Raw genomic sequence first — 27734 nt, 5'->3', positions numbered from 1 at the left:
ATATCTTGGGACCCAAGCCATTTAGATAAAATCTATGATTAAAAACCAGTCATGGGTAGTATAAAAGAAACACCATTTATTTATTAGAAATTTCAGTTCCACCTTTCTTTATAAAAAAGCATTGAGGATGCTTGCGCAGTTACCAAAGAACTTCAAAACAGTGTATATAACTTAGGACACCCTCCTATTGGCTCCCCCCTACTCCGTCTGACTTTTGGAAGCTGCTCAAAATTTCCAGAGGACATTTGGGCTGATTCTATCTTGGTTTGGTTATAATCTGGCTTTGTTAATTTCATTTTATTCTATGTTTTTATTGGTTTATTGATGGATCTTTTTTTTTTGTATACTTTTATTATACGACGTTTCTTGTGTTATTTTATTTTGTAAACTGCCAGAGTCCTTAAGGATTCAGTGTTTATAAACATAATAAATAATTACAAAATGATTCAAAGGAGTAACATATTACAAGGGCAGAGGAATGTAACTTTAAAACAGGTAGAAAAAAACTTTAGCCCACCTTAAAAGGTCTGTAAAGAACAGCTTGTCTGAAGCCTAAATGAAGGGAAACTTCCATGAGGGTTTCCCAAGCTAAAGATGCCCTTGATCAGAAGTTTGGCTGCCTCATCTCAAACACCACCTAAAAGTGTGAGACGCATAGCAGCACTTCCAATATTGAACACAGCAAGCAGAGAGAGAATTAAACAGATAATTAAATTCTCCAGATAACCTGTTCCCAGATTGCTCAAGTGTTCTAGGAACATTTGCACTTTCCTCTAGAAGATGCTAGTGGGACAGTTATAAGTCTAAGGGCTTCTGTGCTGTGAAAGATTGCTGGACCCTTACCAATGTCTTCTTCCTCTGGACCTGAGGCAGAAATACTCCAATGATTCATTTTCCCAATGTGGAATTTGAAAAAAAAAAAAAATTTCTAGTTAGAACAGGTAGGTGAGATGGGGACAGAATGTTCAGGGGAATGGTTTGGGAGGCTAAGCAGCTCCATTCTTTTCTATATCTCAGCATTTTAAAAGGATGTAGGTCATTTATCTCCACACTAACCCCCCTCTCCGCAAAAGAGGTTCCGGACAGCCCATAGTTACTAGAACCTAGCCAATATGACTACCAGCTAGAGCCAGGAAAACAAAGCTCAAATGAGCTTTCCATTCTCTTTTCTGTTTCTTAACTATCCAATGGAGATGGATAATATAAAGAGCTTATGGAAGGCAATAGTATGATAAAGATCAAATAAGACACTAAAAGGATGCTGCTTGTATAATGACTTAGAAATACTACGTTTCCTTATCTAAATACAGTAATGAGTAGACAGTGCTGCCTCCATATGGTCTTCACGTAAGACGAGTTCTGGAATTGTGTTTCCTTGGATGACACTACAGTTTCTTGCAGAAGTGCTTTCTTTAGCTTCATGGTGTGCTAAAGTAGAAGAGCACAATCTGAGACTCCAGGCCTGCACATGGTACTAAAATAATTTAGGTGTGCCCCTCTCAAAGATCCAAAAGTTGAATCAAACTGTAATTTTTAATGTGAAGAAGTTATTAAATACGTGGCTAAACATAATGTATGTTTATGTATGTATGTGTGCATGCATGTGTGTATACATGCACTCAAACAAATGAATACAATTTTTCAAAATCCTGACTGTTGAAAATTATCAATTCCTTCAAAATCAGAAAGGGGGTTAATTCACTTGACCAACTGTTGGATGGTATTCCTCTTAAGAGGCACATTTAAAACTGAGCAGCTGTCTTTTATTGCACTTTATGAACAAAGCACAAACTACTAGATGTAACTATAATGGAATGTATGCTGAGAAGTTATACAGGTGAATAATAACACCATTAGTGGGAAACCTGTCCTGTGTTTTCCACAAAAAATTAACCAGCTGTAATAATTGACACAGAAGAGATCCTCCCTTTCAGCATGGCTCCAGTATTTTTGCAAGCATACGAATATGACCGGTTTGCCCTTAGAGTTCTTCACGCACATCCTACTGATGGGAGTCAGCAAGATCTGCTTGAAGAATTCTAAGGTCATCTTCATTTATTGCACTATATATTATAAGGAGCATCACATGCAGCAAGGTAGATCATGCTGACACAATGCATGACTGCCTTCTCTAGCCTTTTTAAAGAAAACACAGCCCCCCAAAATAATGAACAGAAAGGTGACCCATCTACCTCACACTTCAATCACTTTCATTCTTAACCTATAATGAAGACTGCATGAAATAACTGTGAGGGAGAAAACAACTCGGAGAAAAAGTCACAGTCGCTGAATACAGAATTAAATTAGGCTTGCCACACAAATGCTGAGAGCATTACTCTTGCCACCAAGTTTCCTTTTGAGTTAAACGCAGAATGGCTTTGTCAAAAATATATGTATGCATACTACAAGCGAGTTAAACTCAAAACAATTTGTTGTCTTAAATAAAGGCTGCTTGAGCATCACGTTAGACTGAAACCCTTGAAATATCTATTACAAGTTTGGGTAGAGCAACAGAACAAAACAAAACAAAGGGATTCTGCAGTGGTTCTGAGCATGAAGCTAAGGACTATACAAGACTTTAGCTGGTTAAACACTTCTATACAATAAACTCTTGCCTGTATCAAGTTTCATTCAGTACTACTATTGCTGGATTGCATCAAAAAGCATTTCTCCTTTTTCCGTGGTAATTCAGGCACACAACAGAAAATGAGCAAGTGGCAATTCAAAACTTTGCAGGCACAACAAAAGCTATGGCAGGTGCTCAGGGCACTGTTTAATAAGCTGCTTCTACATGATATCAAAGCACAGTAAACTAAGCAATACTATGTACAGTGGAGAAATAAGAACAGGCTACTTAACATTTTTGTAATGCTTTTGCAAAAAATCTAAACAGATTTTTAAAAACCATGCCTACTTACTCTTTTTCCTGAAAAATTGTATTAAGGCTTTGAGCTTTGTATTGATAAGCACCCCCATTTCAGTAGGAAATGCCTTGCTCATTCCAGGATTCCATAAAGAGCAAGAGGTATCATGCAGAAACTAAATTCCAGAGCTTCCTCAACAGTTCTTACTAACTTTGTTCATCCTCCTGCCACCCCCCCATTCCTTTGTTTCTCCTTTTAAAAGCAAGATCCACGATGCAGTGAAGGTCCTACCAATTATAAACCATTAACAGTCCTTGAACCTGAAAGCCTCCATGCTGTGCTTGCAACAGCCAGTTCCAATGAGGAGAGGGTGGGAGGAGCCAATCTTTGTTCATGTTTGCATGGAAGCAAGATGGAGATTTCTGCTTCAATGCTCATTCATAGATTCTCCTTTCCTCTCCTCCCCCGCCCCACTTTTTTTTTTTTTTTTTTTACAAAAGCAACAGTTTTTCCTTCTTCTGCAGACTGTACTTCACAAGGATGAGTACAGTAATTGTACTTCATTTCCCTTGGCATTACCTTCATGGGATCTTCAAATTCCTTTACAGAACAGAATATGAGGTAGATGCTTTAATGGGCAAGATTTTTCTCATCTTCGCCTGTTGTGAATATGATTTTTTATTGCCTGGGACAGTTGTTTTCTAAACTCTTCTCCTTTTCCTATCAAGGACAAATCTTTATAATTGGCATGATTCCAGTTCTGCAATAAAATCTCTGTAGACTTGGTTTTTTGTGTAAATCATCAGGTCCCTTTCCCTCCATCCTTGTATTTTGCTCTTTTGGACTGTTTCTAAAATGCAGAGGATTTCCTTTAAATCATTCTGCCATCCAATCTTACATTTACCTGCCAATTTGTATCACGTACAAGTCTGACAACAAGTAAATACCACTGTACACTCCATCTTTCCATTCATTCACACTCACAGGATTTGTTAAAACCAACTTAAAATTACAGTTCCCATATATGGCCTAATCTGTATCTAAACTATTTTAAATAATATCCCTGTGATAAGTGAAGGATTTCTGAATTGAAAGCATAATCTCTTTCCTCTCTTTGCAGCGATGCACAATTTTTGCAGAGAACAATGCTAAGCATGCTGTTAATGTGCTCAGCAGGGCATGCCTGTAGCACAATGCTGAGACTCAAGAAGTCAGACTGCCCTTTCAAAGAAAGACTAAGCAATGCCTTGGCTTGACACTGAAAGGAATTCTCATTTTCCCCAAAGAAACACCAACAGCAGGGGCCATCTCAGTCTTTCCAAGTGAGACCACATACACACAAAGCTTTGGGGTAGCATATGTGCAAGTAAAGGCTCCTACGTGCAATTATTCTAGGAGGGAACTGGAAGAAATTTTAGTAGTATTATTTGGCATTTATGTGTTACATATTCCAAAGGATACAAACATTTACTAATTGTTGAAGATAATGTTCCCCTTTAATGGTTCAACCAACTTTGTCTCACGATAGCAATTTAAGTGGGTAGACAGTGCATGTTCTCTGACCAATTACCTTCAGGAAAGAACTTCTCTTAAAAGTTCCTTCAGCATGTGTTGTTGTTTATTCGTTTAGTCGCTTCCGACTCTTCATGACTTCATGGACCAGCCCACGCCAGAGCTTCCTGTCAGTCGTCAAGACCCCCAGTTCCCCCAGGGACGAGTCCGTCACCTCTAGAATATCATCCATCCACCTTGCCTTGGTCAGCCCCTCTTCCTTTTGCCCTCCACTCTTCCTAGCATCAGCATCTTCTCCAGGGTGTCCTGTCTTCTCATTATGTGGCCAAAGTATTTCAGTTTTGCCTTTAATATCATTCCCTCAAGTGAGCAGTCTGGCTTTATTTCCTGGAGTATGGACTGGTTTGATCTTCTTGCAGTCCAAGGCACTCTCAGAATTTTCCTCCAACACCACAGTTCAAAAGCATCGATATTCCTTCTCTCAGCCTTCCTTACGTTCCAGCTCTCGCAGCCATATGTTACTACGGGGAACACCATTGCTTTAACTATGCGGACCTTTGTTGTCAGTGTGATGTCCCTGCTCTTAACTATTTTATCGAGATTTGTCATTGCTCTTCTCCCAAGGATTAAGCGTCTTCTGATTTCCTGACTGCAGTCAGCATCTGCAGTAATCTTCGCACCTAGGAATACAAAGTCTTTCACTGCTTCTACATTTTCTCCCTCTATTTGCCAGTTACCAATCAAGCTGGTTGCCATAATCTTGGTTTTTTTGAGGTTTAGCTGCAAGCCAGCTTTTGCACTTTCTTCTTTCACCTTCATCATAAGGCTCCTCAGTTCCTCTTCGCTTTCAGCCATCAAAGTGGTATCATCTGCATATCTGAGATTGTTAATGTTTCTTCCAGCGATTTTAACTCCAGCCTTGGATTCCTCAAGCCCAGCATGTCGCATGATGTGTTCTGCGTACAAGTTGAATAGGTAGGGTGAGAGGATACAGCCCTGCCGTACTCCTTTCCCAATCTTAAACCAGTCCGTTGTTCCGTGGTGTGTTCTTACTGTTGCTACTTGGTCGTTATACAGATTCTTCAGGAGGCAGACAAGATGACTTGGTATCCCCATACCGCTAAGAACTTGCCACAATTTGTCATGGTCCACACAGTCAAAGGCTTTAGAATAGTCAATAAAACAGAAGTAGATGTTTTTCTGAAACTCCCTGGCTTTTTCCATTATCCAGCGGATATTGGCAATTTGGTCCCTTAGTTCCTCTGCCTTTTCTAAACCCAGCTTGTACATCTGGCAATTCTCACTCCATGAATTGCTGAAGTCTACCTTGCAGGATCTTGAGCATTAGCTTACTGGCATGTGAAATGAGTGCCACTGTTCGATAGTTTGAACATTCTTTAGTGTTTCCCTTTTTTGGTATGGGGATATAAATTGATTTTTTCCAATCTGATGGCCATTCCTGTGTTTTCCAAATTTGCTGGCATATAGCATGCATTACCTTGACAGCATCATCTCACAAGATTTTGAACAGTTCAGCCGGAATGCCGTCATCTCCTGCTGCCTTGTTATTAGCAATGCTTCTTAAAGCCCATTCAACCTCACTCTTAGGATGTCTGGCTCTAGCTCACTGACCACACCGTCAAAGCTATCCCCGATATTGTTATCCTTCCTATACAGGGCTTCTGTATATTCTTGCCACCCTTTCTTGATCTCTTCTTCTTCTGTTAGGTCCTTGCCATCTTTGTTTTTGATCATACCCATTTTGGCCTGGAATTTACCTCCAATGTTTCTAATTTTCTGGAAGAGGTCTCTTGTCCTTCCTATTCTATTGTCTTCTTCCACTTCCATGCATTGCTTGTTTAAAAATAATTCCTGATCTCTTCTGGCTAACCTCTGGAAGTTTGCATTTAATTGGGCATATCTCCCCCTATCACTGTTGCCTTTTGCTTTCCTTCTTTCCTGGGCTATTTCTAGTGTCTCAGCAGACAGCCACTTTGCCTTCTTGGTTTTCTCTTTCTTTGGGATGTATTTTGTTGCCGCCTCCTGAACAACGCTGCCAACTTCTGTCCAGAGTTCTTCCGGGACCCTATCTACTAAGTCCAGTCCCTTAAATCGATTCTTCACCTCCACTGCATATTCCTTAGGAATATTAGTGAGCTCATATCTAGCTGATCTGTGGGTCTTCCCTAATCTCTTTAGTCTGATCCTAAATTGTGCAAAAAGAAGTTCGTGATCTGAACTACAGTCAGCTCCAGGCCTTGTTTTTACTGACTGTACAGATGTCCGCCACCTTTGGCTGCAAAGGATGTAATCAATCTGATTTCGGTGTTGTCCATCTGGTGAAGTCCATGTATAAAGCCGTCTCTTAGGTTGTTGGAAGAGAGTGTTTGTTATGCAGAGTGAGTTGTCTTGGCAAAATTCTATCAGCCTATGTCCTGCTTCGTTTTGTTCTCCCAGGCCATGCTTACCTGTAATTCCAGGTGTCATTTGACTGCCCACTTCAGCATGTACCAGAATAAAAATAGTAGGCAGTGCAAAGACTTAAATACATTGCCATCTTAACATGGAGATAAGTAGTACAAAACTGACAGAACAATGAAAATATTATTGAATAATGAATAAGGGACTTTTAATATTCAATGCTTATCAATTAAGAAAAATATATTTGCTTAACACTTCATGCTTACTTTTTTTGCATTGAATTTTCCATGGTGAAGGAATTCTTGGTGATTAGCTTTCTTTCCACAGTTATTATAAATTGCTATCATGAAACAACTAAATTAATATTTGCACTAAATGATGCTTGAATATTTACAAAATCACAGGTAAGAGTTGAAAACAATGTCAAACTGATGACTTCAGCTCCTCTGGTGTGCAAGAACGATGCATATATCTCAATGTCCAATCTTCAGTGGTTAACTGTCAGAACAGTTAGCTTTCCTGCATATTAGGGGAAATTATTTTTTTTAAGAAAGATAGCAAAATGTTTTCCAAAAGAGTCACTAGAGACATAGTTATTTCTTAGCCATACAGGACTGAGAAATCCTTCCTCAACATTTAAAATGGTGTTACAAGGAAAATGAAGATAGGTCCATGTGTGCCTCCTTCACAATCCTGTTATTAGCCCTGCAGCTTTCCGTTTTGGAACGGAAAGTTCTCAAATAGAGTTTTCTCTTCTTTGGCACATACTCTGCACAATTTAAAACCCTGAATATTTTAGGATAAATCAAGAACTCCAAGAAGCTAGGAAAAATTAAAGATGACCACTAAAATTTGAACAGATGATTACCCAATTATTCTCTTTCACCAAAAATGATGCAGTCAATCAAGAATTTTATTATTGATGGATATATATTGTCACCACCAAATCTTACTTTGGCTGTTAAATCAACATTTAATCAAATGTGCAATGTTATTGAATTGCTAATGAGCTGAACCAAAATAAAAACTGAACTGTTCTCTATTTTAATAAACACAGTATGATTATTTTAAGAGGCAATATTGCTATATTTAAGTTTTTCACAGATTACGAATATCAAGAATAGCAGAAGTGATAATTCAAATGTACTAGGAATGGAGCATGTAATCTCTTTTGTTGTTGTTTATTCATTTAGTCGCTTCCGACTCTTCGTGACTTCATGGACCAGCCCACGCCAGAGCTTCCTGTCGGTCGTCAACACCCCCAGCTCCCCCAGGGACGAGTCCGTCACCTCTAGAATATCATCCATCCATCTTGCCCTTGGTCAGCCCCTCTTCCTTTTGCCCTCCACTCTTCCTAGCATCAGCATCTTCTCCAGGGTGTCCTGTCTTCTCATTGTGTGGCCAAAGTATTTCAGTTTTGCCTTTAATATCATTCCCTCAAGTGAGCAGTCTGGCTTTATTTCCTGGAGTATGGACTGGTTTGATCTTCTTGCAGTCCAAGGCACTCTCAGAATTTTCCTCCAACACCACAGTTCAAAAGCATTGATCTTCCTTCTCTCAGCCTTCCTTATGGTCCAGCTCTCGCAGCCATATGTTACTACGGGGAACACCATTGCTTTAACTATGCGGACCTTTGTTGTCAGTGTGATGTCTCTGCTCTTAACTATTTGATCGAGATTTGTCATTGCTCTTCTCCCAAGGATTAAGCGTCTTCTGATTTCCTGACTGCAGTCAGCATCTGCAGTAATCTTTGCACCTAGGAATATGAAGTCTTTCACTGCTTCTACATTTTCTCCCTATATTTGCCAGTTATCAATCAAGCTGGTTGCCATAATCTTGGTTTTTTTGAGGTTTAGTTGCAAGCCAGCTTTTGCACTTTCTTTCACCTTCATCATAAGGCTCCTCAGTTCCTCTTCGCTTTCAGCCATCAAAGTGGTATCATCTGCATATCTGAGATTGTTAATGTTTCTTCCAGCGATTTTAACTCCAGCCTTGGATTCCTCAAGCCCAGCATGTCGCATGATGTGTTCTGCGTACAAGTTGAATAGGTAGGGTGAGAGGATACAGCCCTGCCGTACTCCTTTCCCAATCTTAAACCAGTCCGTTGTTCCGTGGTCTGTTCTTACTGTTGCTACTTGGTCGTTCTACAGATTCTTCAGGAGGCAGACAAGATGATTTGGTATCCCCATACCGCTAAGAACTTGCCACAATTTGTTATGGTCCACACAGTCAAAGGCTTTAGAATAGTCAATAAAACAGAAATAGATGTTTTTCTGAAACTCCCTGGCTTTTTCCATTATCCAGCAGATATTGGCAATTTGGTCCCTAGTTCCTCTGCCTTTTCTAAACCCAGCTTGTACATCTGGCAATTCTCGCTCCATGAATTGCTGAAGTCTACCTTGCAGGACCTTGAGCATTAGCTTACTGGCATGTGAAATGAGTGCCACTGTTCGATAGTTTGAACATTCTTTAGTGTTTCCCTTTTTTGGTATGGGGATATAAGTTGATTTTTTCCAATCTGATGGCCATTCCTGTGTTTTCCAAATTTGCTGGCATATAGCATGCATTACCTTGACAGCATCATCTCGCAAGATTTTGAACAGTTCAGCAGGGATGCCGTCGTCTCCTGCTGCCTTGTTATTAGCAATGATTCTTAAGGCCCATTCAACCTCACTCTTCAGGATGTCTGGCTCTAGCTCACTGACCACACCGTCAAAGCTATCCCCGATATTGTTATCCTTCCTATACAGATCTTCCATATATACTTGCCACCTTTTCTTGATCTCTTCTTCTTCTGTTAGGTCCTTGCCATCTTTGTTTTTGATCATACCCATTTTGGCCTGGAATTTACCTCCAATGTTTCTAATTTTCTGGAAGAGGTCTCTTGTCCTTCCTATTCTATTGTCTTCTTCCACTTCCGCGCATTGCTTGTTTAAAAATAATTCCTGATCTCTTCTGGCTAACCTCTGGAAGTTTGCATTTAATTGGGCATATCTCCCCCTATCACTGTTGCCTTTTGCTTTCCTTCTTTCTTGGGCTACTTCTAGTGTCTCAGCAGACAGCCACTTTGCCTTCTTGGTTTTCTCTTTCTTTGGGATGTATTTTGTTGCCGCCTCCTGAACAATGTTGCGAACTTCTGTCCAGAGTTCTTCCGGGACCCTATCTACTAAGTCCAGTCCCTTAAATCGATTCTTTACCTCCACTGCATATTCTTTAGGAATATTAGTGAGCTCATATCTAGCTGATCTGTGGGTCTTCCCTAATCTCTTTAGTCTGATCCTAAATTGTGCAAGAAGAAGTTCGTGATCTGAACTACAGTCAGCTCCAGGTCTTGTTTTTACCGACTGTATAGATGACCACCACCTTTGGCTGCAAAGGATGTAGTCAATCTGATTTCGGTGTTGTCCATCTGGTGAAGTCCATGTATAAAGCCATCTCTTAGGTTGTTGGAAGAGAGTGTTTGTTATGCAGAGTGAGTTGTCTTGGCAAAATTCTATCAGCCTATGTCCTGCTTCATTTTGTTCTCCCAGGCCATGCTTACCTGTAATTTCAGGTGTCATTTGACTGCCCACCTTAGTATTCCAGTCTCCCGTGATGAAAATAACATCTCTTTTAGGCGTGTTGTCCAGTAGGTGCTGCAGATCCTCATAGAACTGCTCTACTTCCGCTTCTTCAGCATCTGTGGTTGGGGCGTCTATTTGGATCACTGTGATGTTAGATGGCTTGCCCTGAATTTGAATTGAGATCATTCTATTGTTTTTTGGATTGTATCCAAGCACTGCTTTAGCCACTTTACTATTAATTATGAAGGCTGCTCCATTTCTTCTGTGGTCCTCTTGTCCACAGTAGTAGATCTGGTGGTCATTTGATGTGAAGTGGCCCATTCCAGTCCATTTCAGTTCACTGATGCCCAGAATGTCTATCTTTAATCTTGACATCTCACCAATCACCACATCCAATTTGCCCTGGCTCATAGATCTTACATTCCAGGTTCCAATGGTGTGTTGATCCTTAGAACATTGGATTTGCCATTCACCACCAGCACTGTCGGCCGCTAGCCGTCCTTTCGGCTTTGAGCTAGCTGCGTCATCACGTCTGGGGCTAGTTGAGCTCATCCTCTGTTCCTCCCCAGTAGCATTTTGACCATCTTCCGACCTGGGGGTCTCATCTTCCGATGGTATACCGACATATCTCTGGTTGTACTGATTCATTTAGTTTTCATGGCAAGAATACTGGGGTGGGTTGCCATTACCTTCCGCAGGGATCGCATTTAGTCTGACCTCTCTGTCATGACCTTCCCGTCTTGAGTGGCCCTTCACGGTTTAGCTCATGGCATCATTGAGGTGCTCAAGCTCCAGCACCATGACAAGGTAACGATCTTTTGCTGAAGATGTAATCTCTACATGCTCCATTTCATTATTTTGCGGTTTGAACATACATTTCTAAAGTGACTTTTTTCAATCTTCTGTAGAACTAGAAACATCTACTTTCCCACATTATTAGCAATAATCTTTAAGTATATTCTTTGTTGTTGTTTATTCATTTAGTCGCTTCCGACTCTTCGTGACTTCATGGACCAGCCCACGCCAGAGCTTCCTGTCGGTCGTCAACACCCCCAGCTCCCCCAGGGACGAGTCCGTCACCTCTAGAATATCATCCATCCACCTTGCCCTTGGTCAGCCCCTCTTCCTTTTGCCTTCTACTCTCCCTGGCATCAGCATCTTCTCCAGGCTGTCCTGTCTTCTCATTATGTGGCCAAAGTATTTCAGTTTTGCCTTTAATACTATTCCCTCAAGTGAGCAGTCTGGCTTTATTTCCTGGAGTATGGACTGGTTTGATCTTCTTGCAGTCCAAGGCACTCTCAGAATTTTCCTCCAACACCACAGTTCAAAAGCATCGATCTTCCTTCTCTCAGCCTTCCTTATGGTCCAGCTCTCGCAGCCATATGTTACTACGGAGAACACCATTGCTTTAACTATGCGGACCTTTGTTGTCAGTGTGATGTCTCTGCTCTTAACTATTTGATTGAGATTTGTCATTGCTCTTCTCCCAAGGATTAAGCGTCTTCTGATTTCCTGACTGCAGTCAGCATCTGCAGTAATCTTCGCACCCAGAAATACAAAGTCTTTCACTGCTTCTACATTTTCTCCCTCTATTTGCCAATTATCAATCAAGCCGGTTACCATAATCTTGGTTTTTTTGAGGTTTAGCTGCAAGCCAGCTTTTGCACTTTCTTCTTTCACCTTCATCATAAGGCTCCTCAGTTCCTCAAGTATATTCTTGCTTTGTTTAAATATTCTGTATTATAAAAAATGCTGAAACAGACATATTTTTGATTGGAATTCAGGACAGCGCAAAATGAGGTGTGTAGGTTAATGTATGTTATTAACATATGAAATATTCTGTGTGATGAAGGACTGGGAAGGTTCAATCTTCACTCAACCAGGAAGTCTACTAGATGACCTTGGACAAGTCACTATTTCTCAGTCCAACCTACTTCACAAGAGGAAAGAGAATTTATGTTGATGACTGAAATTCTTTGGAGGATGGGTATAATATAAATTTAATTAATAAAAACTAATGCAATCTAATGAAGATTTATACGAAGTCTTGAACAATGTACTGGGCATATTAAAATGTAATGCATAAATGTTAAGGGCTTTAAAGGATAACTCTTTCTCAGTACTCCTGCAATCAGAAGAGGTCTGGTGGTAGTTTTTCAAACTAACACATTTTATTAAAAGGCGTAAGCTTTGATGAGCTACAGCTCACTTCATCAGATGCATGAAGTGCTACCATAGAGCTTTTTGCTATGTGTACAAAGGTGTTAAACCAGTGTTTTGGCAAAGTAAACATACGTACCATATATCATGACAAATAAGCTACAAATATTGCCAAATGAGCTGCCACAAAAAAGATATATTACGGTTGCCACATATTTGTTGCTTTCCAATTCAAACAGATGAAGTAAAAAGTAAATCATTTTAGGGCTTAATTTTAAAGCACTGAAGCCTCTCTCTGATGTAGCATACTGTACTGCCTACTCAAAGAGAAATGTCAAGAAACAATACTTATCTATCCCAACTGGAACCCATAATAAATATCTAAGAAGGAAACACACAAAACATAAAAAGTCATTAAATCCGCTCCCACTGATATTCAGGCTATTAATCTAATCAACCATTTTACTGCAGTGTTGCTATCAAATACTTCTACAAGAACTAATGATAAATAATTTATAAATTATGAGGCATTCTTTTTTCTTTTCAAGCCATCCAGACTTAGCCATCCCCTAGCATTATCTTTGAGAACAAAAGTGAGTTCCTGTCACAAAAAAACTCCTGAGAAGCAATGAATTCAGCTGCCCTCCCATCTTGAACTGAACTCAACTCACAATAGTCTCTTTCAGCTAGGCAGTCTCAGACTTCATGCATCTTAATACTCCCTTGGCTCCTAAGAAGTGATAATTAATTAAACTGGGGACCTAGAGAAGAATCAGAAAGTAAGTCACATTTTCCTTACAACAGCTGTTAAAAACAGAAACAAAAAACCAACAACCTGTGCACTATATAACCCAAAGCAAAAGCTACACATAAAGCATCATTGCAAAGAAGATTATAAAGCAGGTTACTGCTTAAAATAAATTTATGGCAGCTTCCTCAGGATATTAGAAACCCTGAGAAGGAGATTGCTAGATTGACAATAGGATGGACACGATGAGAGACAAAGAAAGTAAATGGAGAGTGTCTTATAATTATCTTATTTTACCATAAATAATAAAACTTACTGAACAGAGGTTTTAATTTAGTATCTTCTGATTCATTTTCTCTGCCATCACAGACTACAAGCACAAGCACATCAGACCAAGACATTGTTCTCATATTATCCTTACAAGAGAAAAAGATATTAATATCTGTGAGGATCTCATTCTGTGTGGCCAATTCGCATTGCTGAAACAAAGGAAAGTATGGGGGGAAAACGCTGAAGAATAAAAATAGAAATTTCTTTGACCAGAACTTCTTTAGTCCAACATTCACCATGTAACTCTGCGCAGTACAGCACACTCCCCTAGGAGTGATATGTCAAAGTTTGTCTCATAGACATCCTAACCTAAATGACACACAGAGAATACCAAAATTAAATGTATTGCTTACCAAATCTCATCTGATTTAAAATTTTAGTAAAATACTCACAGTTCCATACAGTTATTTTTGGTTCTGTGATGCTGATTATGCAAACTTATGCTCCCATAAATCAAACCTGCATGCCATGTTCAGGAATTCTAGGACATATAATCCCAAAGTCTGGTTACATACAGTACTTCTACTATGACTCAACATACAGTATTTTGTAGGCATTCATCAATTAATCTTGACTTCAAAGAATAAAGTATGGAATTGCCATAAATGTTATCTTCCAAAAACATTGCACTATGGCCTGTTTCCAAGTTTCAATTGTGTATTTAAATCTAAAAATTGGTTCCAATGTGTTCTGTAGCCACTACAACAAATAATTTCACAAATCAGCAGTATTTAAAAAGAAGTATAAAATATACAGAAAAATATATTAATGAAATACTTCATAATATAGCCAATAAATTAATACGCAGGTCAGCAGCATGCAGAACAGCTACATATATTTTTACTGTAATCTACTGTAAGGTCAAGGAAGAAATGACCTTAAAAGAAAAAAATGAGATTAAAGTGTAAACAGTCAATGTTACAATCAATACAAATAAATTACCAACCCCCTTAGGAAAGCTCAACCAATAGAAGCCGCAGACTGTAAGCTTATCATGCATCAGTATGAAAAAAAGCTTGATGCTCCTCTATCCACATTCAGAGCATCTGAACCATAAAGAACCAAAGTCCTCGATTACTTAAAGTCTATCCAGGAACTTCATTCTGTATCACAAATACGTATCTATAAAAGGGAATATTAATCTATTCATATGGCTTTTGCAAAAAATATAAAACAGAAACACAAATGTCAGAATTTTAAGTAGGACTCAAAATTATTTTGAAAAAAAAAATAAATGTAGGACAAAACAGATATGACATACATATACATCTTAATACACGTTAATTTCAAGATTTCTGAAAAAATACTAAATGTTCTTACACAGCTCCTTCTACAAACACACAGACACAGGGAATGTACTCTGTGAACTAAAAATGTTAATAAATATTGTATCTCTGAAGAGATAGAAAAAGTATTGCATAAAAGCCTTTATTTTTCAATGCAATAAATGATTCCTCCGAGTTTGAACAGCAACAAGTCAGTTCTGCTTCTAGTTACCCGTTGACAGCTCAATTCCACTTCTGAATTTGCTTAATTATTTAAATACAACACTATGGGTTACCACCTGCTCAGTGCTCTTATTTACTCAGTGCTCTGCTTGCAAGCTTCCAAGCACAGTTATCATAGTTGAAAACACAGACCAAAAGGTACCAACTTCTGCAGCAGAACTATTATCTCAATCATTAACCTAGAGTTGGCAACTAAAAATGAAAATTGACTGTTTTCTATGGCCCTGAGCAAGCTGGTTCTGGAACTGAAGAGACTGCATGCAAACCACCTGCAATGCCAAGAACATTCAGTTAAAGCACTCAATAAATTTCTTAAAGAGCCTGGTCATTTTAAAAATTCTAAGTGCCTTGACAATCAAAACTATTTTTTCAAAAACAGAGAGAACAAGTATATTAGGTCAGATGCAGCTTTTGGCCAACTGATTTGTCTTTTCCTTGAAAACACTGGCTATCTGAAAACTGACCATTTTAAAATTTAACAAAATGACCTTCCCCATTCCTAATATATCAGTCTTAATTGCACTCAGGATGAATCCTGTCATAGGGTATTTCTAGAAAAGAGTATCATCACCTTCATTCTGTTCCAGTAAATTAAATCAGAAGAGAGCCAGTTTGGTGTACAGGTAGTCCTTGCTTAACAACCATTCATTTAGTGATGGTTCGGACTTATGATGGTGCTGAAAAAAACTGACTTGCAAACAGTCCTCACACTTACGACCAGCATCCCCCCCCAAGTCACATGATCATGATTTTGGTGCTTGGCACCCAGTTCACATTTATAACCATCGCAGTGTCCTGTGGTCACATGATTGCCATTTTTGAACTCCCCAGCCGGCTTCTGGTAAGCAAAATCAATGGGGAACCATGTGATTCGCCTAACAACCACGTGGTTTGTTTAATGACTGTGGTGATTCGCTTAACCACCGCTGTAAAAAGGTGTTAAAATCGTGTTGGATTCACTTAATGACCGCTTCACTTATCAACCAAAATTCCGGTCCTAATTGTGGTAGTTAAGCAAGGACTACCTGTAGTGGTTAAGGTACAAGGCTAGAAACCAGGAGACTGTGAGTTCTAGTCCTGCCTGAGGGACACAGCCAGCTGGGTAACCTTGGGCCAGACACTCTCTCTCTAGGAAGCAGGCAATGTCCCTGATGGGCAGTTTTTAAAGTTTTATTAACCACATAAAATGAGATTAAATGTTCCATGAATATCATCATATGAGAATTGAAGCTATGTGATCAATGTAATATTGCTTCTTTTGATAAGACAGCCATAGAACTTTGCAGCATTTATGTGACGTAAAGACGTTCTGCTCAAGAAGAATGATTTTAAAGACACTGAAAAGAAGCTAACATATGGGTAACCTGTTATAGTCATTTTTCTGTAATGAAAAAAATAAGAACAGATGGTAGTGATGGCGGAAGCATAATTAGCTACTTCCTACAACAGTACAAGAGATTTGAAAAATCTGGAAAAAGGTAAAATGCTGCCATCTGTAGGAAGCCAATATTTACTGTTCTCTTTTCAAATCCCATAGCTATTTAAAGTCTATCTCACAACCTGACATGTGAGAGGGAAACAACTGTCCATCCATATAAGCTTTCTGATGCATAATATTCTTTTTTAAGGTGTAATGGTTAGACCGATACACACTATTCCAGGTAGAGCTAGGCTTTATTTAAGAAAGGTAAATTAGTATGTGGATGGGACACCATCAGAGACTCCTGATCACATGAAAATGTCCGTACTGATTTCTGGTCTCCAATTCAAGTACTAATTAGATCAGTCCTGCTTAGCTTTTTTTAGATCAGTCAAAACAGTACACTGGACTAGTGTTTTCTTTCTTTCTTTCTTTCTTTCTTTCTCTTTCAAAAAAATTGAATAGTTTGAAGAAAACATATAAACAAGAACATGAAAAAATAAAGTAACAGATAAATAAGCCAGAGATTTAAAAATACCACATCATCAGTTATACGTAGCTTTCTAAAGTATCGTTAATTATGAATAGCTATGACTATTACGTATGTAATTGTTATGAATATTACATGTATTATATCACATTAAGTAATTAAGAATCACTATTAAATTTTTAAGTATAAAAAAACATGGTCAACACAATATAAATCACTGAATGGAATTGTGCACTGTAATGAATTCAGTCCATATTACTAAAATTCTATTCTGATTTAGGTATCTCATAAAATTGAAATACAGATTCTATGGACAGATAAATCCAAATTTGGAGGGACCAGTATTTTCATTAAGCTATCCACATTGATTCCTTCCCATAAGCCCCTGACTACTCAGAGCTACTTATTATGATTGTAAACTGATTATTATTATTATTATTATTGAATGTGCATCACTTTGCAATGCTAGCAATGCACTACATTTGCTATTTTTAGTCTTTTTATCAAGTTAGAAGAGATCCTTTTAAAATTCTTCACATAATCACCTTTTTATCGTACCACCTTTCACAAACAATGCTATCACCAAAGTCTGGCCATCACCACCTTTAGCTCCAAGTCATTTATAATCATCAGACAGCACTGGTCCCAACACCTATTTTGAGGGAAACTTTACAGATGACACCATTAAGAAAACTCCCATTTATTTTTACCTTCTTTTTTCCTTTTCATTCATGATTAATTCATGGGAGGATTGCTCTACTTACTGTATTTCCCTCCTAAAAAGGTAGTTCAGGCAACAGCATCTGCCCTATTTTTTCAGTAATGAAGAGAGATACAGTATAAAGCATTTACTGGTCTTTCCTTATTGTACTATTATTAAATCAAGAGAGGTTGTCTCTGGATGGTGTTGCGCTGCCCCTGAAAAAGCAGATCCATGATTTGGGGGTCCTCCTGGGCTCACAGCTCCTGCTAGATCAGCAAGGGGAGGCTATTCCCACAGGCCTTTTTGTCCAGCTTTGGCTGGCGTGCCAGTTTCAGCCTTACATGAGACGAAGGACCTGACTGCAGTGGCTCATGACCTCATCACCACTTGACTAGACTACTGCAACACATTTTACATGGGGCTAACTTTAAAGATCAACCAGAAGCTTCAGCTGGTACAAAAGGCAGTGGCCAGGTGTTCACGGGTGGGCATACATTACACCTGTTTTGTGTACACTGGATTCCTATCTTCTTCTATGTGCAATTTAAAGTGCTGATTTTAACCTATAAAGCTTGTTGTGGCTTTGAACCTGCTTACCTGCACACCACATCTTCCCACCAGAGAACCACTTTGATCATGTCGGGAGAAGCAGGTGATTGTCCTCCCTTTTGGTCACACAGGCCAGAGCCCAGAAGCATCTTTCAGTGAAGGGGATGGCCCTCCTGAATGACCTCCAGTCACAGATGTGTCTGTCTCCAACACGGTCTGCTTTCCAGAAAAAGTTCAAGACAGAGCTTTTCCAGAGGGCTCTGGGGGCCTGGGGACATGCACGATGTTCGGGTTTTATTTCTCTTATCTCTGTTTTTATATTTTATTGTATATTCTTATTCTGCCAAGAGTCCTGTAATTGAGATGGGGTATAAGTTTGATAAATAAACAAACAAGCAAGAAAACTTTTTTTCAGTGTCAGATTAAAACATTTTTATTTAACCCATCATTTTAATCTGAGAAATTGCTTAGTTTGTTTTAGACTTCTATGATACCAGTTTATATAACTACTGAATTCTTTTTTAGTAAAGCTATGATTTTGCAGACTATTTTAGCTTTTTTTAAATGTAAAAATCAATTATTTTTGCTATTCAGTATTCTGGAATATAACATTCTATTTCAACCACATCGTATTTTTTGTATGTGTCTGCCAAAGACCATTGTGAGTCAATAATCACATGTGCATCTACACACAAACACAGGGTGAACCAAAAGTCAATCCCCATGGGCCAATCACAATATATTTTAATAATTGTATTAATAAATATATTTTTTTCAGAAAAAATGTTGCTGTACTTAGGAATGTTCAAAGGTCATGAGCCAAACAAGTAAGGAAGTGTTTAGAAGAAAATGGCCACCAATTTGAACACTTCATATAATTTATATAATAAACTTTCTATGGAGTCTGACTTTTGGTATATCCTGTATGTATACATAGATAAAGTTTGTATCATACTATTGCAAAGGCAGAATTATTTTCATTGCATCACAAACTTGAAAAACACATAATTCTGAGCATCATATTAATTAATATAACCAATTTATGAATTTAGGAAATGTGTGGTAAATGGAAGAGATGAGCTTTGTTTTTAAAGAGAGGGGTCCCTAGTCCCAGAAGCACAGTTATTGAGCACACACTAAAATTGTTTAGCTTTGTTCTTAAATGTGTTAATATGAATAACAAAGAGCAGAAGGAACACAGATGGGCTGTATTTAGGATGACACAAGCATCTTTCATGGCTCCTATGTTCTGCTCTCTGCAGATACAATTGGTCTTGAGTTTACCCTGTTCTCATAATGGATTTGCTACAGTGTATCCGGAGAGGCCCCCCATATGGTTAAGACGCATGCAAGAATTAATATGCAATTAATAAAATGGTCTGATCATCTGGTTTTGTTCAAGAAGGCAGCTGGTCCACATATAAGATGCTAATTAGACAAATTAAGATGAGCCACTTTTGTCCTTTGATGAACTAATAGCTTACTGTATCCAATCCTCTTAAATCTTCTAATAGGTTATGTCAATAGATTAGATAAAATAAGGTAGCAGATTTCTTGGAAACAAAAGACAAACACAAAATGTACTGCAGAAGGTAATTACTCATATAAATGACTGACTGGTCCAGATAGTCTATCATGGTTCTAGAAAGTAATAAGGTAACGTAAGAACTACAATGGGCCATTATTTACTATGGAGACAAGAAAAAGAGAGCGAGAGAGAGAATGAAGAATATGTCACTTCCACCAGAAGGGCTTCCACTCACTCAGTGAAGGCTAGGATGTGCCAATGGCAAGTTCTTCTCAAGAGGCAAGCCAAAGGCCACTGCAATAGGACACAGATAGAGAGACATACACACAAACACACAAAGGAATGGAATGGAATGCTTCCAGCCCAGTTCTTTCTCCAGAAAAAGTGGACAGGAACGCTCTATAACTCTTGCTGATTCTTCTGGTGCATGAACTGTGTCAGGATCCATCTTACATACACATTGGTTCCCACTGCTACCACCAAGTATTTCCCTAGGCATTCATAAACAAATGGTTTAAAGAAACAAATAGCAGCCATTCATTCTGTCTTTTCTACCTATTATGTTACAGAAGTCAATAATTCAGCAATTGCTACAAGGAAGCATTAAGGTGGCATTACAGAGATGTTAAACAGACAGACATGAGTAAAGCCACAAAAGAGGGACCAGGACCAAACAACAAACATATAGTATCCATTTGTAACTGTCACAATTAAAGAATAAATGCTTTTAATTTATAACATTTAAATTGCTTAATTACTGTAGTTCTCTGTCTTTCAAACATAAAGTGGTTACATTATTTTAGTTAAGGCAACTGACACTCTATTACCAAATCAGAAAAAATCTCAAATTGATAATAGATATTTTATTACAAAGTCTTTGGCCCTAGCAAGTCAATTCTATACTGAATAAATATCTATAACTAGGAACTGAGATACTGTTGACTATGAACCAAAACCAGCCATCTGCCAGCAATCAATCTAGTTAGTTAAGTCTGTATAGCACTGTGGACAAGCAAATTCTGGCAAAAAAGATATTAAGGAACACTTTGCTAGACTATGGCTACAATTCTATCCTGTTAGAGCCTAGACCATTGTTTCTCAACCTTGGCCACTTTCAGATGCATGGATTTCAACTCCCAAAGTTCTCCAGCGAGCCAGACAATTATCAAAAACTTCCATTTACAAGCAATAATTCTGTAATCAAGACAGAAAGACAAAACAATTTATGTATGCTGGAACTGGGCTTCTTGAAAATTTTTTTTTTTTTTAGCTCAGATAAGATTCATACACAAGTTAAACACTGACCTGCATGTATTTCTCTAAGTTGATGTAATAGCTATTCAGTTATAGAAACATCAGAAACATTCTCATCATGTGGAGAGAATGCAGATATAGTATGCTCAGTGAGATAAAATTAAAGATCAGAATAAGGGAAAGAGAAGCTGTGCGTTGTTAATAGGAAGAAACAAAGGTAAGAAATATTATAAATAAAGAGAGCCTGAAAATAGTGTAAAAAAACCTGATAATGGGATGGAAAACTAAACCTGGCAGATAGAAGAGAAATGTGCTGAAAATAGAGCAGGGGTAGTGGGTTAGCAGCTGAACTAAGAGTTAATAAGGATTCTATGAAATAGAGAAGCAAAAGGGTTTAGATACAACAACTCTATAGAAACGCAAAACAGTAGTAATGAAGCCTTTTACATATTGATTTGCAACAACCACCCAGATCGTTGTTTACACTGATAAAAGTGTGGTTATATATTTAGTTTTCAGAGTACCGTGTAACAGCCACAAGGAAACGAGCTACAGGAAGCCTAACCCTACTTTGTTTTATTTCCAAGAACAGCTTTTATTTATGATATGACAAGGATATAAATATTCCACATTTCAATCAAATATAATGCTGCTATATACTAGTGCATATAATAGGAAGTGATCAACATACACGGCAAACAGGTTTTCAGTTAACATACAAATTCCTCCTCTTAAAGCCTGTTTGCTCACTAGACACCCTTATAAGCAACCAAGCTCAGGAAGCTTTTCTAGCAAGCTGACTGACCACTGGCCTACTCCACTGTGGGCTTAACTGAATCTCTCCCAATTTTTAGAATAATTTGGTTTCCAAGTTTCTTTCTACTGCTATACTGTCTTCACAATGTAAACAAGCAAACAACATTCAGCCATGCCAATAAAAATTACAATTGTATATGCATGGTGATGTGACTTCAGCTTATGCAAGGCTGGAAGCAGATGCGCACAGACCAACAGTAGCCCTGAGGTCAAGATGTACAGATAGTACAACAATTAACACAGCATTAAAGCATGCCATAATTCCATATTGATCTATTGTGTCCATTTGCTGTCAGTTCTGCACCTGCCACCAGGATCAGAAATCAAGTACGAACACTTTATCAGTATCTTTGTTTTTATTTTTGCTTTGGGGCACTGGGGAAAAGCTAAGTATCTTTTCACTCATTTAATTCAACCTCCCACACCCACAGCCAAATTCAAATTTGGGTTTGAAATGCTTGTAGCAACCCCCCCCCCAAAGTACCTCAACGTACTTATGTATTTATTGTAGATTGCCAAGAAAACTGAATGGATGAATTCAAGATAATCACCAGGTATTGAACATTAACTGAGGACATCTTTACCTTTCTTTTCTTTGGCCTAGACAGCTTTTCCTAAGAATTCTGCCTTTGTCATTTAATTTTATGTATCTCATTAGATCTATAAAATCAAGGGTTGTACAATCTACTCACCTCTCAAAAACAGCCTTGGAAAAAATAATGTTTGTTTTAAAAAGACCAATGTATCAGTGACAAGAAAAAATGACCACTAAGGTATACTCATAAAATCAGCCTTCTGCCATCTGAGGTCTTCTTGGTATCCATAAAGGCTGGATAATGGGAGCTGAAGTCCAATACTTCTAAAGGTCATCAGGTGGCTGAAGGATAATTTAATTCATTAGAATTTACATTATAGGAACATTTTAAATACTTGACAATCCCAGACAACTACAGGAAATCAGTATAATTGGAAAAAAGAATATAAAACAAATATGCCACCTGAACAATCTACTCACTCATTGTAAAATTCAAAACCAATAGCATAAACTCAGAGAATTTTGCAACAAAAACTTTCTTTGCCTTAGAGATCTTGTGGGGGCCGGGGCCGGGGGGGTATTCCTCACAAACTCCTCTGAGAAACTGGATGCCCATGTTTAATGACTTAAACAATGATGTTAAAAGAATCAGCCATAAAGATACACAAAACTTAATTATTCCTTCTTTTTAAAGTATCTAATTATGATCCTCAAATAGGAGGATCTATTTCACTCATTCAAAATTTGCTATAAAAGAATAAATATCCATATTGGAACTTACAACAATTATGAGGTCATGACATCTAATCACAATACTACTGGAAGCACTATTATTTATAGCACATTTTTATATTAAAATCACTTGTTTATTGTATGATACTTTCCCCAAAATATCACTGATCTACTTCTAAATTCGCTTGTATAAAACAGCTTTAGTACAGGACACAATCTGTTTTTACTTGGCTGCAAGGTAATCTGCAACTTTACAAAGCCATTTATTTCCAAGTTCTCTTGGATAATTATATGTCTGATGTCCATTCTGTTGAACTACAGTAGAACAAGTCCATCTTCATTTTAATTTGCCTGACATTTGTTTCTACCAAGCTACCAGCTTCTGGATCTGCAGTCAGGCAGTGCCTATAGGCAAATATTGTAGTAATCTCTGGTAAATGTGGTGATGATCTCCCCACATACTTTTCAGATAAAATGAGGAAATATTACAATTCTTGCCTTCCTGTTTTGCTACAATCAGCCCACTTTTATGTGCATATATCTCATAATATAACCAATAAAATTTTTAGGTTCCCTTTGAACTGATTTTTACTGAGTACTGTTTCCAGTGTAATCCTATAACCAGTCTTAAACTGGAGCCCAAGGAACACCAGCAACAGTCCTGCAAGATACAACAGAGGCCCATTTCAAGATACCTTAGGTTCCAGCTGAACTCTGATGCTACACGACTTAAGCTTCATCCCAGATTATTTATCACCCTCTGAATGTATAATTGTACACACAGATGGCCACGTCTTAAAAGCTTATTTAAATCAGTTTTTCTAAACCTGGAATGCACTTTTTTTTTTTAGGTCAAAGAGTAATAGGACACAAAAATTTGTTTTTATTTCATTAAAATCTAAGTAAAAGTTGATACAACCACTCCTCATTTAGCTACTATCTTGGTTAGCGACAGTTCACAAATATGACAGTAATAAACAGTAGTAAATAGTAGTAAAAAAAATCATTTTCCGACCAATGCATGCACTTAAGTGCAAATTTCTGCACCTGACATGCCCGAGTAAGAGTAACATTGGCATAACTGCACAAGAGAACTTTATCTAAATGAGACAGCAGCAACCAACAATCTTCGCAGTGTCTCTCTCTCAGTCACGTGTTCACTTAGCAACCATTCCACTTAACAACAAAGTCAATGAAATGGATTTCAGTTGCTAAATGAGGAGGGGGTGTATAGTTAATATATTAATATCCAGTCATTCAGTTAATAATTTTTGCTTCTGTCATATTACAAATGTCAATTTTATAATCACTTTTGGAAATCTCTTAAGGCTTCAATGGATCACACACAGTCCTAAGACCTCAACGTTCTGTACTTATTTACCAATGTTTCTGAGGAAGAAGACAGATTTCTGTTTAACAAGCAAGAACTGATACTGGGATTAAATTCAACACACTGATAGTGAAAACAATGACTTATAGACGAAGATCAAAGCACCAAACCTACCACACAAGTAAACTTGTTTCATGTTTTTAAAAGTTTCGGCTTTTTATTCTACCCTAGGATTTTTACAGAAAGTCAAATAATTTTATTAACAATGGAATATATCACTTTTTGAATTAGATGGAATAAAGGTTTGCCTGGCATGGAGACTGGTTTTATTCAAGTTTCACCTTTCAAGGTTACATCTTGCTCCACTTGTTAAACCTGGGATTGTATGTCTTGAAATTTTAGAATACAAGTTTGACAAGAAACAAGTACTTTCATTCTTCAAAACAGGTTGCTGCTGATATTGACACAAAAGCCATTCATCTTGCACAATACTGGAGGATTTTAGCTTTTTCCATGCAGCTGTTGCTGCATCTGAAAAACAGGGGACTAAAGGTTGCTGCCAGAAATAAATAAAAAGAAATGTCTCTAATCTAAAGAAACAATAGAATGACAAAACTGCTATAGCTGGTACATCCTAGCACTAGGAGAGCAAAGCATTCTTTACATCCATGAAAAGCACCAATTTTACAGTTCACTATACTGTAACTTGAAATTCAGATACAATTGGGACAAGATTAGGAACTAGGAATTCAGATACAATTGGGACAATAAACTCAGTTTATTAATTGTAGTATTCTTTAGAATTAAACACCAATAACATTAGGGTTACTAACAGGATACAACATATTATCTATGTAAGTGGATTTAAAATGCTTTATTTTCCATTGTATTTATTAATACAATGAATATATAAGCAGACTATTGATATCTAATACATACATACATACATACATACATACATACATACATAATAGACCTTCATATTAAGTAACGTGTATGCAATTTCACATAGCATTTTGCATGAAAAATTCTTTCCATACTTACATTGAGAACAGTTGTACATACCTCTCTGGCGTTTCCTCTGATGGGAACATATGGTAACTAAAAGTGCAATCCTATACATGACTATGCAGAAGAGATCCCCACTGATGTTTACAGGTTTGCCATAAGGAATCATATGTTGCTATAAGAAACCTTTTGTATTTTGATAGCATTCATTATATAGCTTAGTCCACATCGTATTATATTAGCTTTCCCCAGTCCAGTGGCACCATAATGGAAAGATCTCTGGTTGCACATTTTGATGACGATGGCAAGTCAATGTAGTCAGCAAAATGCAGACTGCAGCCATCTGGCCTTGGTTTTCACTTGAAATCCATGTTGAAAATATGAGCTGCTGCAGCAGTGGGTTATACCAATGGCTTGTCTAACTTTATTGTCTATGGCTGGACAGATTACAGAAACTATGAATTGTGTTTGATTAAACATGTATTGTTTATCAGAATAAAAAATAAATGCAAAAATGCCCCAAATTAAAACATAATGATAAAAAATAACATTATAAATCTCCCAGTATATTTATTTTTTTAAATTCAGTTATTTGTTCAATTTATAAGCTGCCTTAATCTTCCAAATGACTCTAGGTAACATATAACATATAAAACAATAAAAATTAGTAATAATGCTGATCAACTCTTTGCCAAAAAAATATAATCTATAAATACTTTATAAAGCTGTTTTTATCAAATGTGTGTTTGTGTGTGTGTATACAGACACATTTGATAATATATAAAATGTATTATGACTGTGCAAAGCACTTCTGACAAACGGTATCAGTGCAAATGAAGTATTATTCAGTATCTGAAATGAGTAAATGAAGCACTTTTAAAGCAGCCACATCCTTTGCAGGGCTTGCTGTTTCAAAAGCTACTCCTAGGTGTCTCTTAACGCTGTGCATTCACATTCACTGGTAATTCTGGTTATCTACTGTACATTCATGCCAAAAACATGGGGACAGCTTTTGAAGCAGCCCTGCAAAGGAAGTGGCTGCTTTGAAACAGGTGATTAACATGTACAATACTCTTTGCAAAGCATTTCTTGACGCTTTCAAACAGCCTTAAAATATATGCCCTAGATCAGGCACACACATGACGGGACATACATAAAACCTCTGAAGACTAAGGGTTATTCATGTGTGCTGTAGGCATCACCTTTATTTTGAAAGACTGGGTTGGTTGTCTAGAATAAGGGTTGCTACTGTTCACAGAACTATCTTCTATAACATCACATTTAAGAGAAAACCTCAAGCACACATCTTAATGTTGAAAACTGACCTTACAATTTCTTCCTATTTCAAGCCATGAAGTAGATATATCACAGTTAAAATACAAAGAAAATCCTGAAAGCAAACTCAAACCCAACCTCCATCCTGTTTGTAAACACTGTTCTCCAGCCAAAAATTGTCAACAAGAGTCTTTGACCACCAGAAGGTGGTACATCTTTGCCCTATATATGGCCAACACCAAATACTTTTCCCCATAAGTTATCGAAAAGATATTATCTGTTATTACTGACATAAATTGATCTTCCTCAATTAAATCCAAGGTCAGTGTTTAACAGAAGCAAAACTAGACTAAGATTAACCTAATCAAAGTGTGGCCTCAAATTCAAATTATGTTTGTAGATGCACATTATAAAAGTAACTATTTTATTTATTTCTATTTTATTTTCTAAGAGAAACAGATTAATGCATCCTTCAGTTCAAAGTGTCTAGCTCACTTAGACACCTTCCCAAAAATCTGTTTCTGATTCCAAACTTTACATATTTGCTAAGAACATTGCCAAGAAAAGAATTCAAGGAATGTCCTTATATGTACACTACATAAGAGACAACTGGTGAACAAACCACTGATGTCTTTTTTTAAAAAAAGAGAGAGAAGATAAATTGGCAGTTCTAGCACAGACCTTTCCTCTGGAGTGCAATAAGCACATGCCCAGGATTTTTCAGAGATGGTCTTTAAGATTCTATTATTAGCAGAAAATATTTCACCTACCCCCCTTCACCAAATTCACAGCTGTACAATAAATAAGACTATGCAAAATATTTTCAGAGTTCACCCACAGTGTTACATATCTAATTTACTCTTGTTCTCATTATCCTTATATGATGATACAATGCAATGATTCAGCCAAATATTAGCCAATCTGATCTTGCTTGAAAGTAATTTTGGAAACCAGTAATATTTTTACCTTAAAAAAAAAAACCCTATCT

General features: G+C 37.5%; 1 protein-coding gene across 2 annotated transcripts in view; it reads right to left on the bottom strand.

Annotated features, from left to right (window-relative positions):
- NHSL1 (NHS like 1) overlaps positions 1-27734 on the bottom strand; it is a 167718-nt gene that overhangs the window by 43714 nt on the left and 96270 nt on the right. The window lies entirely within an intron of this gene.

This window comes from Candoia aspera, chromosome 1, assembly GCF_035149785.1.
Source record: "Candoia aspera isolate rCanAsp1 chromosome 1, rCanAsp1.hap2, whole genome shotgun sequence".
NCBI classification, from domain to species: domain Eukaryota; kingdom Metazoa; phylum Chordata; class Lepidosauria; order Squamata; family Boidae; genus Candoia; species Candoia aspera.
This window is presented reverse-complemented; position numbering and strand designations above follow the sequence as displayed.